The sequence below is a fragment of the Helianthus annuus genome, chromosome 9 (genome assembly GCF_002127325.2).
Source record: "Helianthus annuus cultivar XRQ/B chromosome 9, HanXRQr2.0-SUNRISE, whole genome shotgun sequence".
NCBI classification, from domain to species: domain Eukaryota; kingdom Viridiplantae; phylum Streptophyta; class Magnoliopsida; order Asterales; family Asteraceae; genus Helianthus; species Helianthus annuus.
The window spans coordinates 40548431-40575620 of NC_035441.2; the positions used below are offsets into that span (position 1 = coordinate 40548431).

At 40.4% G+C, this 27190-nt stretch overlaps 1 pseudogene; it reads left to right on the plus strand.

Annotated features, from left to right (window-relative positions):
- Positions 1 to 6143: 6143 nt before the first annotated feature.
- LOC110874218 lies at positions 6144 to 7027 on the plus strand (annotated as a pseudogene).
- Positions 7028 to 27190: the final 20163 nt, after the last annotated feature.

Sequence of the window (27190 nt, forward strand, 5' to 3'; positions counted from 1 at the left end):
CTCGAGACAAAGGTCTCGACTCGAGACCATAAGACTACAACTCGAGACAAAGGTCTCGACTCGAGACCATTAGGTTGCGACTCGAGATCATAACATTCACAACTCGAGACTAAGGTTGCGACTCGAGACCATAACCTTCACAACTCGAGACCAGGGTTGCGACTCGAGACCTCATAACTCATTTGAGATCTCATAATTCAGTCGAGACCTAACTCTAGACCTCACTCGAGACCCCATTACCTTAGGTTGTTTCATGTGAACTAAAATTTAGCTCGGGGCTCCGCCCCGAACCCCGTGCGGGGGCACGCTGTCCCCCTGCACCCCCCAGGTGGTTTGGTATTAAATACTTGGTTTTATTAACACTTAATTAACTAATCAGAATTAGATAATTTTTTTAGAAAACCAAAGTAGCTTAACTTGAATGAGCTTCTAATGTATTAATTCTGGCCAAAGCTGATTTAATACATCTATTTATTGTTCAAGTATTATAAAAAGCTATGTTAAGTATGCATTACAAACGTGAAATCTCTTAATTCTGGTCAAAGCTGATTTAATTCATTTATGTTTAGCATGCTTGACAAGTGCATAACTAAAGTGATTGTCTCATTTTTGGCCAAAGCTGATTTGTCACGATTACTTTGCACACATACTTAAATGATTACACTTCTGGCCAAAGCTGATTTGTCTTCGTTTAAGTAGAATTTTACTAAGTCTATTATTTTGATGTTAGTAATAGACATTATCACAGCTTCATAATTAAAATGGTCATTATTTATGCCTGCCTTAGTATAACATGCCCTTAGATCACATTAGGACTTCTTTCTTAGTATCATAACTTGCTCATCTTATTTCCACTACAACACCCAATTGCGGGATTCCACCTTTGACTGGTGATAACTTTGCTGAATGGAAGGATGCCCTCATGCTTACACTAGGATTGCTAGACTTCGATTATGCTCTTAGAGAGAATAAGCCAGCAGATCTTACAACTCAAAGTACTGCTGCTGATCAGATAGTTCATGAAAAATGGACTAGATGTAACCGCATGTATCTCATGTTCATGAAGCAATCCATTCACAATGCTATTAGAGGCGCCATTCCTGATTCTGAAGATGCTAAAACCTATCTGGCTTCTGTGGAGGCTCAATTCAAAGGAACATCAAAAGCACACGCTGGCACTCTTATCCTCAAGCTGGTGACGACTAAGTATGATGGGAGGAGCAGCATTCGCGAGCACATCATGATGATGCATGACATGGCCAATAAGCTGAAAGGGCTAGAGATGGAAATCAGTGATGGTTTTCTTGTTCACTTCATCATCACTTCGCTTCCTTCGTCCTACGAAGCATTCAAGATCAATTACAACACTCAGAAGGACAAATGGACGATGAGTGAGCGGGTCGCTATGTGCGTAGAGGAGGAAGAGCGTATGAAGATGGATCGCACTACTGATGTTGCTAACTTCACAACCTCCAACTCTAAAAAGAGGAAGCACAATCATCAAAGGAAGGATGCTTCTAAAGTTCAAAAGCCAAATCCTAATACAAGTGCACCTTCCAGCTCTAAGAACTCCTTAGGCAAACCCTATTGCAAGTTCTGTAAGAAAACAGGACATAAGCAAAAGGAATGCCCTGACTTCAAGGAGTGGCTGGCTAAGAAAGGTAACGATTTTTTCATGATAGTTGAGTCCTTTAATTTAAATGTTCCTGCTAATTCTTGGTGGTTTGATTCTGGTTCTATGGTTCATGTAACTAACTCTACTCAGGGATTCCTTTCAATCCGGAAGCTGGGAAGAAACCAAAGAACACTTAAAGTTGGGGATGATCGGGAATTAGAAGTGAAGGCCATAGGAACATTACAATTATTTTTGAAAACTGGTTTATGTATTAAACTTTATGATACCTTATCTGTTCCTGAGGTAACTCGGAACCTTGTATCAGGACCAAAGTTAGACATGGACGGTTTTGTGGTTTCTCATGGTCATCGCAAACTCTCTATTCTCTATGATTCCGTTGTTTATGGTACTGGCATTCTAGATGGTGGTCTCTATAGATTAGAACTAGATGATAATTTTTCAAAATCTTTGTTGTCATATAATATTAATGAATCACTCACAAAGATGAAACAAATTCGAGATTTAGAGACTTCATCCATGTTGTGGCATCAACGTTTAGGCCACATCTCAAGAGAACGATTAAATCGTCTCGTAAAGGATGAAGTCTTACCTCCTCTCGATTTCACTGATTTTGGAACATGTATCAAATGTCTTAAAGGCACAATGACATCAGCGAATAAGAAAGGTGCCACTAGGAGCTCTAATTTAGAACTCATTCATACTGACATTAGTGGTCCTTATCAAATCGCTGGCATCACAGGACATACTTCATTTATCACTTTCATTGATGATTATTCTCGTTACATGTACTTGTATCTTATTAAGGAAAAGACTGAATCTCTTACAACTTTTAAATATTATAAAGCTGAAGTTGAAAAGCAATTAGATCGTCAAATTAAAGTTGTGAGATCAGATAGAGGCGGTGAATATTATGGAAGACATACTGATGTGGGTCAAGCTTCTGGTCCATTTTATGAGTTTTGTAAAGGCCAGGGGATTGTGAACCAATACACCATGCCCAGTACACCTCAGTAGAACGGTGTCGCTGAACGAAGAAATCGTACCCTTATGAACATGGTGCGCAGTATGTTAGCCAACACTAATTTACCATTATTCCTCTGAACTGAAGCGTTAAAAGCAGTTGTTCATATACTCAATAGAATTCCTTCTAAGTCTGTCCCTAAAACTCCTTATGAACTTTGGACAGGAAGGAAACCGAGTCTTAAATATATGAAAGTATGGGGCTGCATTGCTGAAGCAAAACTTTATAATCCTTTCCTAAGGAAACTTGACCCTAAAACAGTTACTTGCTTCTTTACCGAGTATCCTGATCATTCAAAGGGTTATCGTTTCTATTGTCCTTCCCATGTCACTCGTATTGTTGAAACCAAGCGTGCTGCGTTCCTGGAGGATTTCAAGGTTAGTGGGAGCAGTACCAACCCTTACGAAGAATTGCAAGAAGTACAAGACGCGGGGGGAGAGACTCGTCGCTTACCATTACTCCGTTTACTCCTCTTGTACCCCATGCAACTGCACCTGAAGCCACTGCCCAAATTCCATCTCCACAACCAGAACCCATTATACCTCATAACGAAGGCACATCAAACGCTCAAAACCAAGACAATGCTGAACCCGAAAATCAACTCAGGAGGTCATCTAGGCAGAGACGGCCTACTAATTGGGATGATTATGTTACCTACCTGACTGAAATGGATGCTGGAAAGCTCAATGATCCTATCTCTTATAATGAAGCCATTAGCAGTGACCAGTCTTCTGAATGGAATAAAGCAATGATTGATGAGCTTGAATCCATGAAGAAAAATGACGTTTGGGATTTGGTAGAATTACCCAACGGTGTCAAACCTGTAGGTTGTAAATGCCTGTTCAAAACAAAACTGGATCCGAATGGGAACGTCGAACGCTACAAAGCGAGATTGGTTGCAAAGGGCTACACTCAGAAAGAGGGAATTGATTATCAAGAGACGTTTTCACCTGTCTCTCGTAAAGATTCATTAAGGATCGTTATGGACCTAGTAGCTCATTTTGATTTAGAGCTGCATCAGATGGACGTCAAAACTGCTTTCCTTAATGGAGACTTAGACGAAGATGTTTACATGAAACAACCTGAAGGCTTTAAACATGAAGGTCAGGAGCATCTGGTCTGTAAGTTGGAGAAATCCATTTATGGGTTAAAACAAGCATCACGTCAATGGTACCTCAAGTTTGATGAAGTCATGAAGAGGCAAGGTTTTATGAAGAATCAAGTGGATCAATGCACCTACCTCAAGATGAGTGGGAGTAACTTTACTAGTCCTTTACGTAGACAATATTCTATTGGCAAGTAATAGTTTAGACATGTTGCATGAGTCGAAGCGGTTACTCTCGCATAACTTCGACATGAAGGATCTCGGAGATGCTTCTTACATCATTGGCATCAAAATTCACCGAGATAGACACAAAGAAATCTTAGGATTGTCTCAAAAGACTTACATAGATCGTGTCCTTACACATTACAATATGCAACAGTGCAAACCCTCAGTCGCTCCAGTAGTTAAGGGAGATGTTTTCGGTTCATTCCAGTGTCCGACAACAGAGGTTGAAAAGGAGCAAATGAGCCAGATACCATACGCGTCAGTAGTCGGGGGCCTGATGTATGCTCAAGTCTGTACTCGCCCAGATATCGCGTATATTGCTGGAATGCTAGGCCGTTATCAGACTAATCCTGGTCTGGATAACTGGAAAGCAGCTAAGAAGGTCCTTAGATATCTGCAAGGGACGAAAGACTATAAACTGACTTATAGAAGAAGTGATCACTTAGAAGTGGTAGGTTATTCTGATTCTGACTTTGCCAAATGCAAAAATGACAAGAACCCCACTTCGGGCTACATCTTTATGTTAGCAGGCGGACCTATCTCATGGAAGAGTCATAAACAACAGTTAACCACAACTTCCACAATGATGGCAGAATACATTGTTGTTTACAACGCAACCTGTCATGGAATGTTGCTTAGAAATCTGATCACTGGACTCAAAATCGTTAATTCCATTTCTAGATCATTGAAGCTTTACTGTGATAACTCAGCTTCCGTTAGTTTCTCGAATAGTAACAGTTCGACTGGAGCTGGTTTATATCTCGATACAAAATATTTGTTCGTACGTGAACGAGTTGAGAAAAATAATCTTTGTATTGAGTATATTAGTACTAAAGATATGCTTGCGGATCCGATGACTAAAGGTCTCCCACCTAAAGTTTTCGAAGAACATGTATCAAATATGGGACTTACTAAAGACCTTATTTAATGGCATATTGTACTAGCTTATGTTTTAATTAATAAAATTTCCTCAGTTTGATTTTGTATGTCTCTAACATATGTTCTGCCGGTGTAATGACATGTAGACAAATATAAATACAAATCAGACGCTAAAGAGCTTATGTGTATTTTGATCATAACTATTAGGTTTTAAATTGAGGCTATAGTATGATTAATGGGGGTCCTGAGTCGAATGATGATTCAACGGCTGTATTTCTCTGCTATAGTTCTTGGTTTAAGGCTAAAATGAGTGTTAACTCCTGGCCAGGCTCATCTAATACTCATGATAAATGATTACTCGGCTAAGTGGGAGAATGTGAGATTAAATATATTAATACTATAATATTTAATCTTGTAGCCATTATAATCATTTATATTATATTAGATCAAAATATATTAATAACCTATTAATAATTAGTTGGTAATTGTTGATGGACCGTATTACCCTTATTAACTAATTAGGTTTCCTCTTGGGTGTATATATAAGGAGATTATTAGAGAGTTTAAGGGTTAGACAATTACACAATTCACACAACCCTCATAACATCTATTTCGGCTCTCTCTCTCAACCGATTCCTCCCTTGTTTCGGTTTCATCACCATCATAACTTTACACCCTAAGGAGGAACCAGATCATCCTGACAAGTATGTCGAACTCAATGGCTACATCTCTGACTGGATTCTCTGCTGGACTGTCTGTTGTAACATGTGTTATTTATATGTTTTCCATTATGTTTAATCAGAACTGATCCAACAGATGACAACCGTAAGTTTGCTCGTAAATTTCTTTTACGTTTTTCTTAAAAAAATTAATTTCTAGGAGGTCTAGCAAAATGATAATTGCTTCTAGAAGGTTTATGTGTGCGTTTTGGTTTCTAGGGAGTAGAGAACTCTAAAAAATATAAACTTGACATCAGATATTCATGTGGCAAGCGAACTCCTCAAATACACTAACTTGAACTCCTAGATATTCATGAGCCAGCTCTAGCAAGCGGACTCCAATTGAGTTTGCTCCTTTGACTAACAAATTACCTAGAAACTAAAACTAGTTAAAAAACTTTCTAGAAACACTTATGATTTTGCTAGAACACTTGCAAATGGAAAAAAATGTTATCCTAAATTCAGTAGCATTTATTTTGATGGTTTCAAGATTTGGAAGAACAAGTGGTCGAGTTTCGTTTACTAAAAGTGAAAGACATCTTGAAGACTGGTATAAAGAGCAATAAAGACCCCTACGCGGAGTTGATAGGTGACATGGTTAAACAAACAAAAGCATCATCGGGAATCATCTGGAACTCCTTCAAAGAACTTGAAGAAACTGAACTCGAAAGGGTTCAACATGACTTCCCCATACTAAATTTCTTAATACCACTCCCCAAGTATCTTACAGCTTCGTCGAGTAGCTTACTAGATCAAGATCAAACCTTTTTTCCTTGGTTAGACCAACAACCGCCCAAGTCTGTATTGTATGTTAGTTTTCGTAGCATTAGTAAAGTGGATGAGAAGGAGTTCTTGGAAATAGCTCATGGGTTGGTCCATAGCAAGCAAGCTTTTCTATGGGTTGTCCGACCAAGGTTTGTCAAGGGATCAACATCGCTTGAATTGTTGCCAAATGGGTTCCCGGGTGAAAGTGGACGAGTTGTGGAATGGGCTCCACAACAAGAAGTGCTAGCTCATGAAGCGACAGGTGCGTTTTGGACACATAGCGGATGGAACTCAACATTGGAAAGTGTTTGTGAAGGTGTTGCTATGATTTGTTCGCCTTTTAGGGGTGATCAACCGCTAGATGCACGATATATGAGTGGTCTTTTAAGGGTGGGGTGTATTTAGAGAATGGGTTCCAAAGAGAAGAGCTATCAAATGCGATAAGAAGAGTAATGGTGGAGGAAGAAGGAAAAGACATTAGAGAGAGGGTGAGAGTTTTGAAACAAAAGGGAGATGTTTCTTTGATGAAAGGTGGCTCTTCTAATAAATCAATGGAGTCTCTTGTTGATTATATTTCTTCACTATAAGATTCTGTACTAGAAATTTGACAATGGCGGTGTTACACATTATTATGTAAATACTATACTTATAGTAAGATGATGAATAATATGGGTAGTTCAATTTTGTTAGACCGCCCGTAGTGGGGCGTTTTTTTTTTTTTTTAATTTTTGCCCGAAAACGCCCAATAACGCCCAACCCCCCATTACAGGGGGCGTTTTGGGGCGTGATTTTCGAAAAAAAATCCTCCCGGCGTTTTAAATATAACGCTTAAAATGAGATGGGGGCCCACTTTTTGACCGTTCTCAAACGGTAACATTCTTTATTTATTTTTTTTAATTTAAAATATTTCCACTATAAATATATACCCCACATTCACACCTTTTTTTATAAAAAAAACTCACTTTCTCTCCCACTTTCTTCTAATTTTTATAAAAAAAAAAACACTTTCTTCTAATTTTTATACAATCATGCATCCATACCGCCCTCCTTTTGGTGTCCCCGCTAGACCCGCAAACCCGAACACAACCCAACCGCAAACCCCGTACAACCTTCAAGACATGGACCCGAGCTTTTTAACTTACGCGGCTTACTTGAGTGGCGCCCCTCTGTTTGTTCCTCCCACTTTCGGCTATGGTCAAGCCGGCGGGTCTCAACCGTCACAACCCGAAGCCGAACCCGATGTGGAAGTCGTACCGGAGACGCAACCCGAACCGGTGCAAGAAACATCGAAACGCGGCAAAAGGTCGCATAAGAAGAAGGATAAGGACGCACCGCGGCGTACAAAAAAATATCATTAAATGGACGAAGGAAGAGGAATACGCGTTGACTCGGGCGTTTGTCGACATTTCGGAGGTCGAAGAGACCGGTAACTATTTTATATAAATATTATTTTACTTATTTTGTTACTTTATTTTTTAACAAACAACTTATTATTTTTTTTATTTTTGTAGCAAACTTTCAAACGGGCCCGGGTTTTTGGGATAGAGTTCGTGCACTCTTCTTTAGCACGTGGGGTCAAGGCGAACATCGGGACAAAGACTCCATTTCTAGCAAATGGACCGACATCAACAACAAGTGTCATGGGTTCCAAGAAGTCTTCCAACGTAACTACGATAATCGGCCGAGCGGTGAAGGTGACGTTGGGGTTTTAACGAAGAGTTTGGAGGAGTACGAGAGGACAAAATGCCCTTTCACGTACTATAAGTGTTGGGAGCTACTACGAAAAAGTCCAAAGTGGGCGGTAGTTAATCCAATGACGTCTAGTAGTAGACGTCGGGCTAAAAGGTCAAAAACATCATCCTCCGTTGACCCGTCAACTCCGACATCGGATGCCCGCAATGTTGATTTAAATGAGGCGGTGGACGTTGATGAGGGAATTCAAGAAGAGTTGGTCCGACCCACCGGTAGAAGAAAGGGAACCGGGAAAAAAACGGTCGAGTCGTCTTCCGATCTCGAGTTAAATGATGATTTCGAGGAGATGAACCGTCATCTCCAAGACATTCGCGACCTCGGCCACCAACGTTATAAGATTATGAAGGAACGAGTGGCCGAAACCAAAAAATTTAACGAGATGCAAGAGGCGAGGCAAATGGAAAAGGACATCGAGTTTTTGTCCAAACCTATCGACCACCTACAAGACGATGCGTTGATCCTTGCGCAAATGCGTCGCCAAAAAATTAGAGAAAAATATGGACTCTAGATCATGTTATTTTTTTTAAGTTTATTTTTTCTGTTTTTTTTTATTTTTTTCTGTTTTTTTTTTATTTTCTGTTTTTCAGCTTTTTTCTGTTTTTTTTTTATTTTCTGTTTTTTTTCAGTTTTTTTTTTTATTTTTATTTCAAGTAATGTAATTTTATTTTTAAATTAATGAAGTTTTTTTTATGTTTTAAATTAAAAAAAATAATTGTGAAATGATTGTAAAATGATTGAATGGGGGTTATTGGCATAATGCCCCACTACACCACTTTTGCTACAATGCCCCCTTGCTGACTAGGACGCCACGTGTCGTATAATGCCCTATGGTGAGGGCATTATAACCCTCTACCACTACACATGGTCTTGGTGGGTCTTTTTCTTTTATACGAGTAGTAATAGACTAATAGTTGTGATCTGTGAAATATGTTGCAAGCAGAGCAACCTGTTTAATTTTAATACAACGAAACATTTTTAACTTAGTTAGTCTGAGTGCCTGTTTAATTTTAATACAGAGCAAACAAACACGAGTTTACTTTTAGCTGAACACCCCAAACCTGATCACTTTTTTGACGGTAACAAATACAATCTACGTATCCTCTTCGTGCTCCTATTCCTCCTCTACATTGTTGACCGGCGCCACTACAGTTTACACTATTAACTTGCAACCTCAGGTCTTTACCTCAAAACCGGATTAATAACTGTATAATATCAAACTACAATTGATAAAACCTTCCACTGAACGAGAAGATGACCGAACTGATACATCATACATGAGTAATCTTCAATGTCAGAGAAATTATAGAATCTTCATTGTAGAAGATTATGGGCTGTTTGGCAACTTCTGAACGGTTAAGTGCTGAACCAACAAGAGGTCTGAACCATTAAGTGTTGAAATAGTAAGAGTTCTGAACCATTAAAAGCCAGTATAATGCTTAGCCGTTTAGAGGAAAGTGTCTAACCAATTCAGATTAGAGATCTTAACCATTCAGAGGCAAATGTCTGAACCATTGTAGAAGATTAGTCATGTATCTCACGCATTCAGACATCTTAATCGGTTTCACATAATGATACCAAATCAGCACTTGCATGTATCGAACTACTGAAGATAAAATGCAAATTCAATTATTTCTGATCTTTTAATATGTATGTCAAATAAAGCAACTCAAAGATCAAACAGAAACAAAATCGGAGAAAATGATTACATGTACGAGGCTCAGATCTGTAAACAAGGGAACAAAGAAGGATAAATCCGCCATGGCTGCAAATTGATCGGTTGCGATGTGAAATAATCTTTCACAAAACCATCCGGATTGATTGCCCAGCCAAGATGCGGATAATCTCATACTTTGTTCCGATCCACTCGGACATATTATTGTTCAACTTCATCATCATCACAGCCTCTTGTGTACATTTGTTCCCATCCATTTCCACTCCCGATTTCATTACATTCCACAAAACAAACACTACCTTGAGGTTTGAGTATGATATGCAATTTGTTTTTATATTTTTTTTGAACAGCAAATGCTAGATGATATGCAATTGACCTTGATATCGTAAGAGATCTAAAGGACCATTCGTGTAATTAACTCTCTTCTTATCAACTGATAGAACAAAACACAGGAGGGGTTGTTGAAATATGAAAGAATCACCGGCCATGAAGAAGATGAATCTTGACTTAATAATAAAAATAAAGTCAAAATTAAGCATCAGAGGAGGAGGGCAACCACCCCTAATAACCATCTCCTCCGAGTTGGCCTCATCTTGTCCGACTGGAATTAGTTTACAAACCCTAATTTCTGCCCTCATTCTTCATATTCATATTCGCGTCCAGGTGTGTTTGAGAATAAATTACAATTCAAGTCCTTGGAGTATTTTTTTTTTCCGAAAAGAAACGACGTGCCAACCACCATGACACAGGGCGCTATGGACAAGGTTGACTACTCGACCGTCGTCAGCCCCTTGGCTCTCCCAAATGAACGAAAACCCGCCTTCCACCCACTCGAAGGCACGACAGTGGTATAATCGGTAAAACCACGTCCCTCATTCAAGACGAACCGACGCCACCTGTATTCGCACTTCACCTGGATGCCGTAGAAAATAATGGGGAGAATGGGAGTCGAACCTGGGTCACAAGAAACACCAACTCTTTCCCGAACCACCCCACCAGTACCTCATTGGCTGGAGTTTTTTTTAATAGACACAATTCAAGTCCTTGGAGTATTATATTATATTATATAAAATTAAAAATCAAACGCAATGAACAGTAGAACAGAGAGGAGAGCATTTTCGTAATTCCATTTGCATCCAAAAACCCGCTTAAAACACACCGCCCCTTCCCCATTCTTCAAAACCCCACCGCACCGAGGAGAGAGAGCACATACCGCACGGGCGAGAGAGAGCATGAACGGACAAGATCTGGTGGGCGCTGATGAGGATGATGATGGTGGATTCGAGGTAACAGTGAGGGTTTACAAGCAAGAGGAACACCGGCCACCTGATCTAGGGTTTCTCGAAGGGTTGGTTGTCTGGCCAGGGTTCCAACAACTCCAACGAAGGTCTACATGTTTCCAAACTGGTCATATCTTGTATAACTAACTGTATGTTAAGCTTAGATTTTTTTTATTTGCCTGTAAATTAGGGTTTATTGGGTATAGCAGTGTGAGACCTGGACGACAGTGGCGAAGGGGATTTGGTTCAACACGGCAATCGCCAACGGGGATTAGCGTTTTGACGACGCTGTTGGTACTCCGACGAGCACCCTCATGCTTGAATGCCACTTTTTCAGTTAAAACAGAGACAACCATGGTTAGATACACACCTCTAGTGAGCCTGGGTTACAAGTTCATGTGAGTGTCAACCCTCCGACGAAGCGCATGCGAAGTTCAGGTCAGCCCTCTTTACCTACATGTTCTATTTGAGGTTAAAGAAATGTGATGAGAATACGGGTTCTATTTGAGGTTAATGTTAACGACTTATTATAACGGTAAGATATATTTATATTTATATATGTTAATTTAAGTATGTTGGGCCCTTGTTATCAGTTTAAATTGTGCGTTTCTCCCGTCGTGGTTATTATTATTTAATGGTAATAATAATAATAATAATAGTAATAATAACAATAAATACAAATATTACTAAAATACACTTCCCTCAACGGTGAGAGTACGAGTTGTTACAAAAAAAAAACCTTCGTCTTTAAGGTAGATTTTGAAAAGGCATATGACTGTGTCTCTTGGAAGTTTTTGGTTAACATCATGCATCTTATGGGATTCCCGGCTAAATGGAAGAATTGGATTATGGGAATTCCTATGTAGCACGGAAACGGGTACAGGACTGGGGTACGGGGACGATACGGGTACGGGGAACGACAAAAGTCAAAAATCCAAGATACCGGTATGACAAAAAAATATAAAAAAATAAAAATATATTAAACGAAGTCCAAAATAGATAAAGAAACTAAGAAAATAAATAAAAACAATAATAATAAATAGTAACAAATTAACAATAAAGAACCAAAAGCGCACGTAATAGAAAAATAGTATTTTTGATAGGTTTTGTTTAAATAATGTATTAAAGGTCTCAGGTTCTTCTCCGAGCCCAAATAATATTTTTGATATTAGTTTTTAGATTGGGCCACTCACTAAACAATAAAAAGCCCAACCATAAAATTTAATAGGGCGCACACTTTATCTCTTTAGTCTTCATCCTCCTTAACTTAAAAACAACACCAAAAAGATAAAAGATGGCAAAACTCCAGCAAACCCTGCCGGAGATATGGGTTATCTTCATCTAACCTTCTAGTTTCTTTTTTCTTTCAAAATAATAGGAAACGTCCCCGAAACGTGTAGTCGTTGTCCCCGTTTTCCCAGAATCGTTTAGTCGTCGTCGCCATTTTCCAGGACAAGTACTCCATGCTTCTTGGCGTCCCCGTGTTTCATAGGGGAATCCTATTCACAGGGCGCGCGTCGTTACTAATTAACGGGTCTCCAATGGTGGAATTCGAGCTTAAAAGGGGCTTCGCCAAGGGGATCTTCTATCTCTGTTTTTGTTTACCATGGTTATGGAAGCGCTTCATGTCATAGTTGTGAAGACGGAAGAGACGGGGACCTTCGTTGGGGTGAAGACCCCAAATGGGGGACCATGTCTTTCTCATTTATTCTATGTCGATGATGTTTTGTTTATGAGGGAATGGTGGGAGTCAAATCAAAGAAATCTCAATAGGATCCTTAGATGTTTCCAAATGGTGTCCATCCTAAAAGTGACTTATGGTAAGAGCAAAGTGTTTGGAATTGGGGTGGAGGAGGAGGAGGCGGCAGTTTTTGCTAATATTCTTGGGTGCCAAAGGGGGACCTTCCCCTTTGTCTATCCTGGTCTACGTGTTGGTGTCAATATCAACCGTGTGTCGAATTGGAAAGTTATCATGGATCGCTTTAATGCTAAGCTCTAATTATGGAAGGCAAGGACATTCTCATTTGTTAGGAGAGTGACTCTCATTAAATCGGTATTGGGCTCCTTGGCAAATTATTACTTGTCTTTGTTCAAGGTTCCGAGTGGTGTATTAAAGACCCTCGTTGGGATTCGTCGTAGGTTCCTTTTTTGGGGGGGGTGTATATGTAACACCCCGTGTTTTCGAAAGTCAAAGTCAAAGTCAAAGTCAGAGTTTGACTTTTATCTGTAATTAGTCTATTTTAATTTTTGTATTATGTGAAGTAAGTGTTGTCTAATCAAATGAATCGAATGTCAATCGAATGTGAATCATTAATCGACCTTGGATTAATCGATAATCAAGCTAATCGAATCAATCATCGAACTCGAACCTCGAATTATGCGAAATATTGTATTGTTATACGTGTGTGTGCCTTATGTGTTACTTATGCGTGTTTACTTTATGTTGTTATGTGTGGTGATCAATCAAATCGAAACGGAACCCGAAAAGCAATCGAACTCAATCGAAATCGAATCCGAACTGTGAACTATGGATGCTTATGTTAGATATAGTAGTTGGGACTGAAAGTAAATTGATTAGGAAACTCTATTGTATTCGTATCATCGCCTATCGAAATAGAAATATCAAAAATCGTCGCGAAACACTCAAAAAGGAGTTCCTGATCGAACAAGAATCACTGATCGAACAGGCTAGCCGATCGAACATGTTGTTCGATCGAGCAGCCCAACCGATCGGAGACCCTGGCCGATCGGCTACCACTTTCCTCTTTTGGAGCCTATAAACAGGGTTGTCATTGTCTTCTTTTCCACTTTTGGAAAGCTCTGACCGAACCAACCCTTGTTCTTCACCTTTTCTCAGATTTCTCTCGACTCCGATAAGCTTTCACTATAATACTTGTACGTTTTTTATCATTACACGATTCTACACCTTTCTATCTTTCAAATCTTGATTTCTAACCGTGAAATCATCAAGATCTAGGTGTTCTTGGGTGATGTCATCATGGTGTTCTTGAAGAACATCATGTTTTGGCCTCATTCAACCGAGAACAGCTTAGATCTAACCGATTTCCACATAAACAAACTAAAATCTATCATAGATCTAGACATTTCACGGTGCGAAAGATTGAAAGACGGATTTTACGACTTTCTTTCAACTCTTTTGCACTCCTGACCCTCAAACCGGCAGAAACGGAGCTTGAACCAGCACACTAATCATTCTAACAAACCACGTGGTTCAACGTTCGGATTCTAACTACGAGGTTCACCGATTTCGGGTTAAACGTTAAACTGCCGTTCCGAACAGTTCACTGGCCGGACTTGGGTGATTCCTGTCCGAACCAGTGAAACAAGTAAGAACCCATGTTCTATGGTTCAACTCGTTGTCAAAATACCTCAAAAACATATCAAAATAATCAAAACAGCCAAGTGTTAGGCATGGATTTCCTTCGCGAAAATCATGCTGAAGTTGTGTGTTTTGATAAGATGATCTGATTCTCGCTCGCAAACGGAGATCTGCTATGTGTGTACGGTGAAACAGTGTCAAAAGGTCTCAAGTTCATGTCGTGTATTCAAGCCAGCAAGTATCTCCGCAAGGAATACCGAGCCTTCCTGGCCAACATTGTAGTAGCGGAGAAGGAAAAGAAAAAGAAAGTTGAAGTCAATGACGTTCCAGTGGTCCGTAAGTTTCCTCAGGTGTTCCCTGATGATCTCCCGGGCTACCGCCAAGTCGTGATATCGACTTTCGTATTGATCTCATTCCTGGAGCTAACCCTGTTGCCAAAGCTCCTTATCGACTCGCTCCATCCAAAATGCGGGAACTCTCAAACCAACTCCAGGAATTGCTTGAAAAAGGCTTTATTCGCCCGAGCACTTCTCCTTGGGGCGCGCCAGTCCTTTTCGTCAAAAAGAAGGATGGGTCGTTCCGGATGTGCATTGACTATCGGGAGTTGAATAAGCTAACCATCAAGAACCGATACCCCTTGCCTCGAATCGACGACTTATTTGATCAGCTGCAAGGTGCCCAATGTTTCTCGAAGATCGATCTGCGTTCAGGCTATCATCAATTGCGGATTCAAGAGGAAGACATCCCCAAAACCGCTTTTCGAACCAGATAAGGCCATTATGAATTCTTTGTTATGCCTTTTGGTTTAACTAACGCGCCCACGGTCTTTATGGATCTAATGAATCGCGTGTGTAAGCCCTTCTTAGACTGTTTCGTCATCGTATTTATTGACGATGTCTTGATCTATTCCAATTCGAAGACCGAACACGCGCAGCATCTACGTTTGGTTCTCGAATTACTCCAGGGGAACCAACTCTATGCCAAGTTCTCCAAGTGTGAATTCTGGTTAGAGGAGGTTCAGTTTCTGGGTCACATCGTGAATAGTCAAGGTATACACGTCGATCCTGAGAAGATTGAAGCAGTCAAAAGTTGGATTACACCTAAGAACCCGTCTGAAGTTCGTTCTTTTCTCGGACTAGCGGGCTATTATCGACGATTTATTGAAAGATTCTCCAAAATCGTTGTGCCGCTTACCACTCTTACCCATAAAGACAAGCCTTTTGTGTGGGGAACCGCACAAGAGTCTGCTTTTCAAACCCTCAAGCATATGCTGTGCAACGCTCTGATTCTTACGCTGCCCGACGGAAGCGACGACTTCGTTGTCTATTGTGATGCTTCCAACCTTGGTCTTGGTTGTGTTCTTATGCAACGAGACAAGGTTATAGCTTACGCATCTCGACAGCTCAAGATCCACGAGGAGAACTACACAACCCATGATCTCGAGCTAGGCGCAGTTGTCTTTCCATTAAAGATTTGGCGACACTACCTTTATGGTACCAAGTGTACGATCTTCACTGATCACAGGAGTTTACAACATATCTTTAATCAGAGGGAACTTAATATGCGTCAACGCCGACGGGTAGAACTCCTCAACGATTACGACTGCGAGATCCGTTATCACCCAGGCAAGGCGAATGTTGTTGCTGACGCGCTCAGTAGAAAGAATTACGTGCTCAGTATCCGAAATGTTCAAGCCCAGCATAACCTCGAAACCCTCATCCGCGAAGCCCAACATGCTTGATTTAACGAGCGTACATTGAAGAAAGAGAGGATCTACCACGATGGAGCTCAGTTAGTAAGCAAATCAGATGGGATATTCTACTATCTGGACCGAATTTGGATCCCTAAGCGGACCGGTTTGCGAAAGATTATCATGAATGAAGCCCATAAATCCCGATACTCTATTCATCTCGGTGCTGACAAGATGTACCAGGACCTTCGTTATAAGTACTGGTGGTCGGGCATGAAACGGGATATCGCCCTCCACGTTGGAAGTTGCATAACCTGTGCAAGAGTCAAGGCTGAACATCAAAGACCTTCCGGCTTACTCGAACAACTACTGATACCTATATGGAAGTGGAAGAGTATAGCTATGGATTTCATAACGAAACTCCTGCCCACGCCATCAGGTCACGACAGTATTTGGGTTATAGTTGATCGTCTAACAAAATCAGCACACTTCTTGCCAATACGGGAAGACTACAAGGTAGCATGACTAGTGATACGTAGTTGAAAACCGGTGATCGTTTATGCTTAAGTTGATGTTTTTACGTAGCTTTTAATCTTGAATAGCCTACTTTTAATGAGATTTGTGTTTTACAGGTCTAAAAGAGTTTAAGGAGCTAATCGGGAGCTAAACGGAGCACCGGGACGCGAAACGGATCAACCGGGGATGTGAAATGAAGAAAACCGGGTTAATCACTAAGATTGGATGTAATTTGGGGAATGCTGATGGATTTAAAATGAATATATTGGAAGATGGCATGATAGAGGGCTGAATTACGAGAACATGGGCGAAAACGGTGAGTAAAACGGAGCTATAACGAAAAAGTTATGAAGAAAACAGTTTTGGACGAAACCGACAAAACCAGGCAGCGTCGGGGACGCCCAAAAGGGCCGTCGGCGACGCCCTCTGGATTGTTCCGTCGGCCAAAAACCTCCGTAAACAGCAAATTAAGCCGTCGGGCGAAACTGAGACTTCCAAGGGCCGTCGGGGACGCCCTAAATGGCCGTCGGCGACGCCATCTACATTCTCATATCGCGAAAAAACTTAATTTTTGAGTTGGGACGAGTTATAACATTAATTTTGACCAAGAAACGGGAGTTACACAATTTTGGGAGTTTGAATCTTGATCTTGGAGCCATTGGAGACCATCTCTCACACTCTCAATCACCTACCCATTCCATCATCATCATCTTCCAACAACCGAATCACCATCAAATCACCAATTCACCATCCTAAACCCTAGTTCTCCATCCTTCATTCACACTCACCATTTTCACCCACAAACCCCAATCATCCATCAATTCTCCATCCAAGCAAGCTTCAAAGATGAATTCTTCCGCATTCCAAGCATCCGGTGATCAAGCTTCTTCAACCATGAGCGGCTAATCATCTCGGTTTCACCCCTGTGTAGGTAGTTGTTAATTCTAGGGATTTAAATTGTTCTTGTTTTAACTTAGTGACAATTTGTATTTGGTTTTTGAAACTCTTGACAATAGTATTACATTTGTTACGAATTCGTGAATTGTCGAGCGATGTTAAAATTTATGACTTCGCGAAACGGTGATATGTAATTGTACATTGTCATTGTTAGGATTTACTTGTGTTGATTACAAAGTGTCTTTTTGTCCGTTCTTCGGGGCGTTGATAGTTAGTAGCACCTAAGTCACGGTACACTAAATCCGTTAATCAAATGCATTTGAGTTGAAACTAGAACTTGTAGAATTCCTAGGTTAATAATTACCGAAACCGGGTGTGATTCCTTTTTATTATTATCGTTCTAGTAATCATTTTTCTTGCAATCGTTAATTAGTAGTTGTTAATCATTCTCATAAATTCAATTAGTTAAAAATCATATCTCTCCATTAAATAAAAATACAAAAACACTTTAGCAAGCTTCATAATTGTGACAATCGTTTATAATTCATTCGAATCCATACACAAACCACATACTCTTCGTGGATCGACCCCTTACTACCACTAACACATTGTTAAGGGTAATTTGGGCTTATAAATATTATCTTTGACCGGAGCGCGACACTCCGATCAAATTTTGGCGCCGCTGCCGGGGAGGTGGTAACCCAAGGGAATGAGCGGCTAATCATCTCGGTTTCACCCCGGTGTAGGTAGTTGTTAATTCTAGGGTTTTGAATTGTTCTTGTTTTAACTTAGTGACAATTTGTATTTGGTTTTTGAAACTCTTGACAATAGTATTACATTTGTTACGAATTCGTGAATTGTCGAGCGATGTTAAAAGTTATGACTTCGCGAAACGGTGATATGTAATTGTACATTGTCATTGTTAGGATTTACTTGTGTTGATTACAAAGTGTCTTTTTGTCCGTTCTTCGGGGCGTTGATAGTTAGTAGCACCTAAGTCACGGTACACTAAATCCGTTAATCAAATGCATTTAAGTTGAAACTAGAACTTGTAGAAATCCTAGGTTAATAATTACCGAAACCGGGTGTGATTCCTTTTTATTATTATCGTTCTAGTAATCATTTTTCTTGCAATCGTTAATTAGTAGTTGTTAATCATTTGCATCAATTCAATTAGTTAAAAATCATATCTCTCCATTAAACAAAAATACAAAAACACTTTACCAAGCTTCATAATTGTGACAATTGTTTATAATTCATTCGAATCCATACACAAACCACATACTCATCGTGGATCTACCCCTTACTACCACTAACACATTGTTAAGGGTAATTTGGGCTTATAAATATTATCTTTGACCGGAGCGCGACACTCCGATCAAATTTTGGCGCCGTTGCCGGGGAGTGCGTGCGCTTTGTGTTTGGATATTGTTTGAATTTACGTGATTATCTGTTTAATTTGTTTAATTTCTTTTTGCACTTTGTCTTTTTCCTTGTTACGCGGGTGTGTTACTTGTGCAGATTACAGGTAGTGCATGCATACAAGGAATTCCGGGAGGACTTCACCGTTAGTCTACGAACCGGAAATCGAAAGAGTCGCAAGAAGAAACCTAGCAAGCCGGTTAGAAGCAACTCTTGCTTCTAATCAAACCAACCAAATACCACAATTCACACCATCCACTGAAACCGATTCAATGGCAAACCAAAACTCCAATCACCCAAACCTCAACCAAAACAAATTCCAATCTCGAGGAACTTTTCACCCCGCCCAAAATGTTCAACCTATACCTCAAGAGCGACCGGGTGGTAACAACAATACCGGACCGCCCACACCACCTTTCCAAAACCAAAATCCCAACAATACCCAAAGAACACCACCACAACAAAACCTTCATCGACAACAATCCTTACCCCTAAACCTTGATGATCGAAATGTCAATTCCAACCGCCGAGGCAACCGAGATCGTGGCAATCCCGCGAACGAAGACCCATTCTTCAACATAGACGATTTAAGGAACGCCATTCCCGATGATGAGCCGTTTAGTGTTCCCGGTTACCAATCGCCGGAACATGTAAGCATTCATACGGAAAATTCAGACGATGGGGGCTATCATGATGATCGGGCTAACGATGACGAAGATTGGGGATACGTGAATCGGGGTAATGGCTATAATGCAAGAGGGTATGAAGATGAAGAATTTGGCTATCAAAATGCCAATTATGTTGGGGATGACGATTACGGGTATGGAGACGGAAGAAATGATGGTTACGACAACAACCGTCAACCACGAAACGATTACCAACGGAACCGGAATGGTGGGTTTTGCAACAACAACAATAATGCTAACCATAACCGGATTCCTCGTTTTGTGGGGGGTGGCAATCAAAGAGGTAATCAAGGTAGAGATCAAGGATGGGATGAAAGAAGAGGTGATAGAAGGAACAACCGAAGGCCGGTTGATCAAGAAGTTAACGGTCCACAACGTCATCAACAACCTCCACGGGGAGTGAATGACCGTTTCCGACCGATAGTTACCGAAAATGACTCTCCGATAGTATGCCAACGGAGGATGTTTGATTGTAAACCGCATTACATCAATATACTTCCCCACTTCAATGGGAGGTCGAATGATGAGTCGTATACGCACTTGGCGGAGTTCTCTTCCATTTGTAACACTATTGGGGGGCACAACTTTGCACTAGAGGAGCTTCGTTTGTTCCAATTTTCGTTGAAAGACAAGGCAAGGCAATGGTTTCTCACACTTCCGGCGAATAGCATCCGAACATGGGGTGAGATGCAACAAGCCTTCTTAGACGAATACTATTCGATGGCGAAGACCGACGACGCTAGGGATGAAATAAGGTCGTTTCGGCAACTATCGAGTGAACCGTTGCATGAAGCATTCACTCGATTTAAAGAATTGATGAGGAGATGCCCATATCACCAAATAGAAAAGTGGGAATTGGTGAAGTGTTTTGTACGTGGGTTGGATGACACAACATGGAATCGTCTCGAATCGACAAGTAACGGGACTCTTTTGAGCAACCATGAAGACGATGATTGAGAGTTTTAGGAACGGATGAGCAAACGGTCAAAAGAGAAAGAATCGGCCGATCGATCAAAAAAGCACCCCACCTCAAGGTCTTGGCCCGATCGTGATGCGAATTCTAAGGATCGAATTGAAACGTTAGAGCGAGAGTTGGCTCGCATGAAGAAAAGGGAAGTGAATGCGGTGCAATACACCGTATGTGAAGAATGCGGAGACATCGGTCACCGGACTGAGAATTGTCGAGCCACCGTAGAGGTAAATCAAGTGTATGGGGACCAAAGGCAATATGATATGAACTCCAACACTTACCACCCCGGGTTGAGGAACCATCCTAACTTTAGGTATGGTAATGCCTCCAACCAAATGAACCCGAATTTTCAATCGGGGAATCAAGGTGGGTATTCTCACCAAACTCGCCAAAGAAGTTACAATCAAGATGGTCACGGGTCGACGAATAATGAAGGAGGTGGTGGTGATTTGAGTGCCAAAATGGATGCAATGCTTTCAATGATGCAAGAGTCCAAGAAGGAGAACGAAATTCGGGACAAATCGCATGAAGCATTAGCAAAACAAGTGGGCCAACTTGCGAAGGAAATGGCACAAATGAGGGGGAGCATGGGAAAGCTCCCAAGTGACACCACGGTGAACCCTAAGCATCAAAGCTCAAGCACGGGCAATGTAAGGAATGTACACATTAGCGCGGTAAGTCTTCTTTCAAATGATGAGGTTTGTAGTACTATTGAAAGCATTCCACCACCACAATGCGTTGATGGCGTAGTGGGAAATACTAGAGGTGAGTCGGAAAGTAAAAATGAACAAGAAACGATTTCACAAATTATAATTGAAAAAATGAATAAAAATTCTTTTTGTGAAAATTGTTTAAATCAAATTAAACCGATTAATGCATCAAAAGTTGAGGAACGGTACCCACTGAAGGACGAGAGGTGGGAAAATTTTAAACATGCAAAAATTAATTTACCGTTACTCGATGACATTAAAAAGGTTCCGGCCTATGTGGAATGCATAAAGGAGTTAAGCATCGAAAAACGGCACAACAAATTACCCAAACCGGTTGATTTGATATCTCATGTTAGTGCCGTTTTATCGAGTGCGCTCCCCCAAAGAGCTCAAGATCCTGGAGATCCTCTTATTCCAATTCAAATTGGAGCATTTAAAATCGAGAGGGCGCTCCTCGATCTTGGAGCTTGTGTGAGCATCTTGCCCGGGAGTTTTATGACCAATACGATTTTGGTCCATTGAAAAAGTTTGATACTCCCGTGGTATTGGCCGATCAGACTCCCACGCATCCAAGGGGGATGGTGGAAGATGTGATTGTGAAGGTGGAAGATTGCTATTACCCAGTGGACTTTTTAGTAGTAGACTATGTTGGGTGTGTTGAGGACACGCAGCCGATAGTCATACTGGGTAGACCGTTCCTTGCAACAGCTAATGCCATCATAAATTGTGCAACGGGAATGGTAAGCATGAAGTTTGGGGACCAAGAATTAAATTTAAATGTTTTTTCCAAAATTTACTAACCCACTCGGTGAGGATAAGTGTCCTAAAAAGGACATGAATCCAAACAAAAAGGTTTGCGCTATGGTTGATAGGTTTGGAGAAACAAAGAAGAAGACGGTCAAGAAGAAGAAAGCAAAGAAGTCACCTCTAGAAAAGAAAAAGGAAGAGGAGGTTAGGAAGTTTGGACCGTTTGGCAACAAATGGTACGAATCACCGGTGGGTGATTTTGAGGAGCTCGTGGACGGCAAGCATGCCACTCGACCACCATGAGGTGGTAAGTTAATTGTTTTTGTATATTTTATTTCGCATTTCGTTTTAGTTGTTATTCGTAGTTTAGTTAGTATTGTTGTTGTTGTATAATTTGTTATTTTGTTTTAGTAGATAAATGAACGTTGTGGGTGTGTTCCCTATATAACCCTCACGAGACCTACTCGTCCTTCCAAGCTATTGGGGGTTTAAAAGGGCTTGTTGCATGCGCTAAATGCAAACGTGATTCCTACGAAAGTGAGTTAGGTTTGTTATTGTTGTAAATTATTTTCCACATAAATCAAAGTGAAATAACGTATGGCTTGGTAATAGTTTCATAAAAGTGGTAGAACTAGGTAACTAACAAATTTTGATGGTTGTGAGAAGCATGCTTCTACACAAAGGTTAAGATTTGTAGGTACATCGTGTTCGTGGGACAACCGCTTTCTTGAAGAGAAGAAGAGCACATGAGGAATGAGCTCAAAAATCATGTGCATACGTTTCTTTTTACTTTTGATTTTTAGTTAGCAAATAAGTGGTTTGTAAATTGTATATTATTTTTCCGGGGTGAAATTTTGGGGAAGTTAGTCGTGTCACATCCCTTGTGCGTTTTTGAAAAAAACTCTAGTTCTTACACATTGAGGACAATGTTTACCTCAAGTGTGGGGATGGGGGAGTAGTAAAAGTTTTTCGATTTTTGACCCGTTCATTTAAACACTACACATTGAGGACAATGTTTACCTCAAGTGTGGGATGGGAGAAAATTTCAAAAATTTTCAAAAATGTCTTGTTTAAAAAGCAATCTTAAAAGCACAAGTAACCAAGTCAATGAGGGATGTCACAACCCATTTGGTATGTTGTCATGGTCAAGTTCGAATTAATAGCATGACGGGTATTTAGCGGGTGGTTATTTGGGAATAATCCGCCTAAGAAACTAGTATTTTATGCATGTCACATACCATACCCTTTTAGATATGTGAGGTTTTGAGCCACTTTTATATCATAGAATTACATATGTATGTTTCTTTGTTTGAGTGGACCATTAGTCATGTATTGTAGAACTTGCAACTTTCGATACGTTTGAGGCCATAGACCGAATACAAGCACAATAATGATCAAGGCATTAGGTAAACCTTTTCCATTTTACACCAATTGTTTATCCTTACCCAAACAAATCCCCTAGTCGCCCACGTTGAGCCTAAACCTTTCGTTTGACAACCCGTTTAGCCCATAACCGTTAAACCTTTTCTTTTAAACTCGTGTGATGAAAATTCGATTGTAGGATTATTTGTTTGTATAGTTATGTTTGCAAAAAAAAAAACAATCAGAAAATGTTCCGAAAAAAAAAGAGAATAAAAAAAATTGTTGAGAAAATACAAAAAAATATGAGTAGTAGTTATTGAATAAAAGGCGAAACTCGTTGCCTCTTAGCTTGATGTTTATAGTTAATTATGTTAGATTAGTTGTTTTGTAATAAAAATCGAATTTTCATCTCCTTAGCCACTTTAAAATATCCAATTTCCTACCCTTAGCCTAGCCCCGTTACAACCCTTACAAAGACCTTATAACTTGTGCTTAGTATTCGTGATCGATGGTGGAGAATGATTGAGTTGCAAGCTTATGCGGGTATGTGTTCTAATCGGTTTTGAGTGAATATTCTTTGAAGTGCTAATACATTATAAACATTAACCAATTTACAAGCCGAGTGGAGAGAACATTGTGAGGGATATGTATGACTTGTTAGTTTCACGGGCGGGTTAATCTTGGATAACTACTTTTTACATAATTAATCAATTATTGCTAAATATGTTGGAAATTGTAAAAAAGTTTGAACTTGGATATGACATTAAACCTTAACCTTCGTCTCGGGAATGGAGAGTGTATTCTTTGTTCGACCCACGTGAAAGTGAAAAACAGATTTGCTTGAGGGCAAGCAAACGACAAGTGTGGGGATGTGATACGTAGTTGAAAACCGGTGATCGTTTATGCTTAAGTTGATGTTTTTACGTAGCTTTAAATCTTGAATAGCCTACTTTTAATGAGATTTGTGTTTTACAGGTCTAAAAGAGTTTAAGGAGCTAATCGGGAGCTAAACGGAGCACCGGGACGCGAAACGGATCAACCGGGTATGTGAAATGAAGAAAACCGGGTTAATCACTAATATTGGATGTAATTTGGGGAATGTTGATGGATTTAAAATGAATATATTGGAAGATGGCATGATAGAGGGCTGAATTACGAGAACGTGGGCGAAAACGGTGAGTAAAACGGAGCTATAACGAAAAAGTTATGAAGAAAACAGTTTTGGACGAAACCGACAAAACCAAGCAGCGTCGGGGACGCCCAAAAGGGCCGTCGGCGACGCCCTCTGGATTGTTCCGTCGGCCAAAAACCTCCGTAAACAGCAAATTAAGCCGTCGGGCGAAACTGAGACTTCCAAGGGCCGTCGGGGACGCCCTAAATGGCCGTCGGTGACGCCATCTGCATTCTCATATCGCGAAAAAACTTAATTTTTGAGTTGGGACGAGTTATAACATTAATTTTGACCAAGAAACGGGAGTTACACAATTTTGGGAGTTTGAATCTTGATCTTGGAGCTATTGGAGACCATCTCTCACACTCTCAATCACCTACCCATTCCATCATCATCTTCCAACAACCGAATCACCATCAAATCACCAATTCACCATCCTAAACCCTAGTTCTCCATCCTTCATTCACACTCACCATTTTCACCCACAAACCCCAATCATCCATCAATTCTCCATCCAAGCAAGCTTCAAAGATGAATTCTTCCGCATTCCAAACATCCGGTGATCAAGCTTCTTCAACCATGAGCGGCTAATCATCTCGGTTTCACCCCGGTGTAGGTAGTTGTTAATTCTAGGGTTTTGAATTGTTCTTGTTTTAACTTAGTGACAATTTGTATTTGGTTTTTGAAACTCTTGACAATAGTATTACATTTGTTACGAATTCGTAAATTCTCGAGCGATGTTAAAAGTTATGACTTCGCGAAACGGTGATATGTAATTGTACATTGTCATTGTTAGGATTTACTTGTGTTGATTACAAAGTGTCTTTTTGTCCGTTCTTCGGGGCGTTGATAGTTAGTAGCACCTAAGTCACGGTATACTAAATCCGTTAATCAAATGCATTTGAGTTGAAACTAGAACTTGTAGAAATCCTAGGTTAATAATTACCGAAACCGGGTGTGATTCCTTTTTATTATTATTGTTCTAGTAATCATTTTTCTTGCAATCGTTAATTAGTAGTTGTTAATCATTTGCATCAATTCAATTAGTTAAAAATCATATCTCTCCATTAAACAAAAATACAAAAACACTTTAGCAAGCTTCATAATTGTGACAATTGTTTATAATTCATTCGAATCCATACACAAACCACATACTCTTCGTGGATCGACCCCTTACTACCACTAACACATTGTTAAGGGTAATTTGGGCTTATAAATATTATCTTTGACCGGAGCGCGACACTCCGATCAACTAGCCCAAATCTACACCGACGAGATCATATGTAATCATGGTACGCCTCGCGACATCATCTCTGACTGTGACGCTCGGTTTACCTCAAGATTGTGGGAAACGTTTCAAGCGGCCCTTAGTACGTCGCTTAATCTGTGTACTGCATTCCATCCGCAAACCGACGGACAGACTGAAAGAACGATCCGTACTCTTGAAGACATGCTCCGTGCGTGTGTCATAGATTTTGGTGGTAGTTGGAACAAACACCTGCCATTAGTCGAATTCTCGTACAACAATAGCTATCATGCCAGCATCCAAATGGCACCATTCGAGGCCTTATATGGAAGGAGATGTTGTTCGCCTATTGTGTGGCACGAGATCGGTCATTCTCAATTAACCGGTCCCGAGATTCTACAAGAAACGACCGACAAAATCCACCAGATTCGAGACAACTTAGTGAAAGCTCGAAACAGACAGAAAAGCTATGCCGATAGAAGACGCAAGCCCCTCAAATTTGAAGTTGGCGACTACGTACTCCTAAAGGTATCACCTTGGAAGGGTGTAGTCCGATTCGGCAAGAAAGGGAAACTCGCGCCTCGATATGTTGGACCTTTTAAGATTCTGGAAAGGATCGGAAAAGTCGCCTACAGACTCGAACTATCGTAGGAACTTAGTAACGTCCACCCGACTTTCCATGTGTCAAACCTCCAAAAGTGCCTAGCTGATCATGATCTATTCATACCGCTCGACGATCTTCAGTTCAACGAAACGTTACACTTCATGGAAAAGCCTGTCGAAATCATGGATCGCCAAACCAAGCAACTCAGGCGCTCTCGCATCCCTATCGTGAAAGTCCGATGGGAAGGCAAACGAGGCGTAGAGTTCACTTGGGAACTCGGAAGCGACATGAAGGCCAAGTTCCGGCAGTTGTTTAAATAGATCTGAAGCATCAAATTGGTGAATCACGGTGATGTGCAGCTCTCAGCCTAATTTCGGGACGAAATTCCCTAAACAAGGGGAGGCTGTAACACCCCGTGTTTTCGAAAGTCAAAGTCAAAGTCAGAGTTTGACTTTTATCTGTAATTAGTCTATTTTAATTTTTGTATTATGTGAAGTAAGTGTTGTCTAATCAAATGAATCGAATGTCAATCGAATGTGAATCATTAATCGACCTTGGATTAATCGATAATTGATGTCTGTCGTTAGTGACATGCAAAAACCTATTTAAACTATTAGTATAGAATAAGCAGGGTATCGAACCAAGGGAGGACTGTGGAAAGTGTCGTAATTAAAAGATTGATTAACTATTACTGAATTGAAAATTCGGTTTGTTTGATTGTGTGAAAGAACTAAATTAACGAGTAAAAAGTGTGATTTAAATCAATAGGAGAAAA